The 5,000-nt window shown below is 49.6% G+C and overlaps 1 protein-coding gene across 3 annotated transcripts in view; it reads left to right on the top strand.

The window, feature by feature from the left end:
• The window catches only part of LOC144111308 (ephrin-B3-like), a 669,955-nt gene that overhangs the window by 487,025 nt on the left and 177,930 nt on the right, over positions 1-5,000 (top strand). The window lies entirely within an intron of this gene.

The following is a 5,000-nucleotide window of genomic DNA, read 5'->3' on the forward strand; positions in this document are numbered from 1 at the left end:
CATCGAATTATTGTATACTGAGCTATTTCGCGATCCGCTTTGAGTTCGATATATTTGGGTTGGAATGTTTCGAACGTAGAAGTTTTCACCAAACCCCCCATCAGTCCTTATTTCGTTCGGCGGCAAAGTCGTGGTAATTCTGCGTCCGACTTTCTGGAGGCTGACAAAGCACGAACGCGCATGAACTTATCGCACCCCCCTGCCCCTCCGCCTCTGGGAACCCGTCGTCGTCTATATATACTGCATTTCAGTAGTTCCTTGCAGCACCACCAAAGCTGCGATGAGTGCAGGGGTGACGTTCTGATGCTGAGGAATGTAGTGCCAGTATAATAAAGCAGGTATATGGGATAGTGCGTTTAAAAGTGCACATTTTCCAAACGCCATTTCAAACGAGCCTTAACGTACGCTCGAGTTACAAACGTTATTTCCCTGAGTGTAGCGTGCGCAACTCTTGCATGCGCTAAAACAACGTTTTGGAGATTGCACCACGCTTCGAAGCAGGAACGCTCGCTTCGGACTGAATTCGTCGTTGCTACTGCCGTTTTCAGTATGTTCCCTGGTAATAAATGGGGCATCGGGTTTTCGTTTTCGCTCGTCTCACCTACTGCAAAATACATGAGCAATAAATTTCCTTTTTTATTATTCAGAGTCACGACTATACCGCTCCATGGCGTAAGGAAGAATGTCGGTTTGCTGACAATAATGGTTTTCGTTCTAACGCACCAGATGGCGTCACTAGGCTGAAATTATTGTTTTGACTCCGTTTGTATATGTGACAAGCAGCGTAATGTCCCGCAGAACGCTTGCGTTTACCGTACGTAAGAATGCATGCGCTATTCTAAAACTGCCTAATGTTCCTTTTGCGTTCGATGCGTAGACAGCGTCATTTCTCAACCATATCTGCATACGCCGCGAGCAGACGGCAAGCCGACGACGAGGCGCGGAGGAACACGTTTAAACGCACTCTCCTGATTGGCTGATAAGGTCTCTCCCTTTCGTAGTGCTGCAAGGAACTTGTGGGATGGAGTATACATGAGACGGAGTATACCTAGAGGGCTCGACACGGGACCATCCGTCGGGTCAGCCAGTCACGGAATTCATAAATCGCTAACGACGTTAAAGTCGCGTTAGCTTTCTTTCCGCATCTTCCGTGCGCTGATGGTGCATTCTGTCCTCTCATTATTATTATTTTTTTTTTGCTGTTGTTGGTTTCACCTGATTCGCGATACACCAGGTCCGGCCTTTAGTGCCTGGCTTCCACCGTTGGTTCCTTCGAGAACCCGACGGTATCGCAACAAATCGCCAAGGGTCGGCCCTGCAGCGTTCTTCTATTTTTTTTCTATTTATTTAGCATTTGGAAGAACTCCAAACTCGCGTTCGGAGATCCCATTTACCGGACAAAGTGCCGCTGCTGCTGCCTCTTCTGCCGCGGTGGCTTGCTTCTAGTGCAGCAGAGTTTCGTTTGCTCGCCGTATTATGGGGAGAACCACGCTACGCCGCCCTGTCCATGATGTCGTTTTGATGTCGTCCGAGCGAACCTTTCACCCGGTCGTTCTTAAGTTAGGAGATGACGTCCTCTCTCCTTCTCTCCGACCAGGACACTGTCCACTCACCGCCTACACCTAGCTTCGATACACGCACAAAAATAAAATAGTAGAAATGAACTGGGCTGCAGAACCAAAACTTTATTGTCCTCACTCGTCACTCTGTTCTTTCCGAGTTACTCTAGAGTCTTTTTTTTTTTTTGTTCTGGGGTCCGCTTTCCTGAGTCGCCGTTCCGGGCCTTTCTCCCCTGGCTCCTGTCAGGGTCTATTATTTTCCCGTCAGCTTGGGCACTCAGAATCTGTGTAAAATGGACGCTGCCTCCGGGTGCCGGTATCGACGACGAATAAAAAGAAAAATTAAAAAAAGAGAGACTTGGACGTTGTAGCTCGTGTAGAAGGGCTCTGGGCTGTCCCCTTCCATCGGATTACTTATCACGCCGCTCTGCTCTGCCGTTTATCTTGTCCCTTCTTGTTTTTAAAGCAAGGGTTCGTGTTTTTTTTTGTTTCGTTCTAAAAAAGTATCCCTCTAACTTTGGCTGTTGTGATACCCTTACCCTCCTTTTGGAAGATCGAGGTCTGTCCGCTACATGCTCTTCAGGCTGTTACGCTGTTCCTGATTGTCTTGTGCGTCGTTCGCTGTTCCTGGGAGACAGCAAAAAAAAAAAAAGAACATGGTGGAGGTCCATGTCCAAGTAGAAAGCAACTAGTTCCAAGTTGCGGCCGATGTTTAAATTTGAATTTGTTGCTCAATAAGCTGGTTTCTCAGTTCAGAGCGTGCGCAGGACCATTTTTTAAAGGTCGGTGTAGAAATGCGGACACACTTTTGTACAGTACGAGGAGCGCCAATATTGCGGTAGACCTGCATGGGCGACCGTGTTTCATCTGCAGTGCTGTCGCGTAGCGGCGCCAGACGTGGTCTAATGTTGGCTGTAATTAGCCGTGGATATGGTTCCAAAGCAACCGCCCCTCGTGCGTGAATGTAACGTTAATGGAGGCGGAACCAGAAACAAACTATACGTACACTGGTCTGTCCTAAGTGCACTTACCTGGGACGTAGCGAACATCCTTGCACTTGTCGCTCGTGCCGGCAGTGCTCTTCTTCATGGTGTACATTTCCCGGTTCATTATTTCTCCTGCTTATCATTCACGGCTAATACCACCGGTCACGTCAGATCGGATGAGGTGAGCCTAGTCCTTCGCTTACTCCAACTTCGAGAGAGAGAGAGGGGCGGGGTGGCTCGAAGTACCAACAGCAGAGGGTCAAAATAATGAACATGAAAATAAGTCCGTTGGTTGGTTTTTGGAGAAATGATATGGCGCAGTATCTGTCTCAGATATCGTTGGACACCTGAGCCGCGCCGTAAGGGAAGGGATAAAGGAGGGAGTGAAAAAAGAAAGGGAGAAAGAGGTGCCGTAGTGGAGGGCTCCGGCATAATTTCGACCACCTAGGGATCTTTAACACGGGCGCCTTAGCGTTTTGCTTCCATAAAAACGCAGCCGGCGCGGCGTGGTCGCGTGAAAATTAGTCCCTACAAAATGACTTGAGAAGTGAATTTTACGCGTTCACGAACTTGTATATCCCGCGTGAACCGTCTCCGGTTCTCTCAAACAGTGCGGTTTGCTGTGGCTTCACAGTATACGTTGACGCGGTACAGCTTTTCACACTTGCGATCAACCAACTTCCCAAATCGATCCTCTTCTGTTTACACACCGTCGTTTGATTTCTTCCAAGTCGTGTGTCTGAGCGCTCCCATGTTTGCACGCTTCTGTGCAAGACCGTTTCTTATGTCATTGTTCGGCTTGTAAAGCCGGGTTTGCGTAATGGTAGCTGCTACTACACCATTAGTATGTTACACAGCATAACACGTACAGTACACTAAAGCGTGCGGCTGAGTGGGCGTGTTTGTCTTGGCTAAAGTGTAACTAACAGATTTGGTGGAAGTGCCGTCGTTTTGGCAGTAAGGGCAATGCTGATGATGATAATTAACATCTACGACGCTAAGGCATCTGTGGCCGAAGAGCGTTCTAGCAGAAGGTGTGTTTCGTGGGGTCGAAACACACCTTAAGGTGGCGTCGAATACCACTTTGCATTTAACACGACGCATTTCACAAGCATTTGACCCTAAAGAAGCCGAGCACCAGGCCAGGGGATAGCTTTTACCCATTGTATCACCGGTGGTTACCCGGCGTCACTGGGGATCGAACCCCGCACCTCTCGCTTGGGAGGCGGATGCTCAAATCACTAGGCCACCTTGGTGATCGGTAGGTATACCCACTACTATTATCAGGGGCATACCCTTAATGGCCGCTGGGGTCACTGTTCTTCCTGCATAATTGTTCTTGTGTTGACTCGAGGCTATATAGTCATGGACGTTTATAATGGGTTAAACCTTATTTTTTTTCTTCACGCTGCTGTTGGCAATGTGTGAAGGCTTATTAATCGAGTAGCGACAGTTCAGATGTCGCAGTAATCGTACATCCCGCCTAGGAGCAATTTTTTTCATTTACTCTGGGCGCTTTAGTGGATAGCAACGCGATGAAGCAATAATGTGATATCATCAACTGCTCTAATAATTGAAGGCTTCGCGCAGCGCGATGCGGCTTTCGATAGGTAAACACGTATCAGATTTCTAGAGGACGAGCTAATCACACGGGCGTGGGAGTTTGTAAGAGTTGTGTACACTTTGGGGATCCACGCTGCAAGATATAATCCCTTATCATGAAAACGAGCCGTTCATCTGTACCGGGGACACAAAACAGGGGGATTCGGGTAGCGAACGCGTCGTACGCGAAGAACGGCTCTGTAAGTGGGGAGACGAGGATCCGAGGGAGACAAAGGGAACAGCTTGAGGGAACGTTGGGAAAGCGAGGGTTGACATCCACAGAAGCCGGAGGGTGTAGGAAAACCGGTAGAGAGAGATGATTATCCGTGCTGTGCTTCAGCGTACATCGGCCGAGACCTCCTCGATCCTTCATTCTTAAAACTCGAGTGTCCCGATACACCCCCGCCCCTTTTTCCAGCAGCTCTCTCCGAGCTTTCCCGCGTAGGGAACTTCCTCTACTCCCCTTTTTGGGTTGCGTTTCCCGCTTTTTACCCGTTTTTAGATTCCCGCGTGTTCATCGGGGCGGGCGGCGAGTTTATCATCTCACAAAAGAAAAAAAAGTTGGCGCGCGCCTCGCTACCGCGACACGCCGAGCCAGAAGCCCGATCCTTTATTCTGAAAGCCGAGTTTGCGCTGCCGGTCGCGTGGTGCGGCCTATGCGCGCCTTTGGTGTGCGGCTTTGGCTGCTCGGCCTCGGCCTGTCGTTCGTCCCGCGGAAAACATGATTAAAGGCGCCCGCTCAAGACGACGCCGCCTCGCGCCGGTGTGCACACGGGGGTGTGTGGGAACAAGTTGCGTGCAGTGGACGTAGAGCCACTAATCGCGAGCGTTGGCCGATTTGATTCGCCTGTTT

The sequence above is a fragment of the Amblyomma americanum genome, chromosome 11 (genome assembly GCF_052857255.1).
Source record: "Amblyomma americanum isolate KBUSLIRL-KWMA chromosome 11, ASM5285725v1, whole genome shotgun sequence".
NCBI classification, from domain to species: domain Eukaryota; kingdom Metazoa; phylum Arthropoda; class Arachnida; order Ixodida; family Ixodidae; genus Amblyomma; species Amblyomma americanum.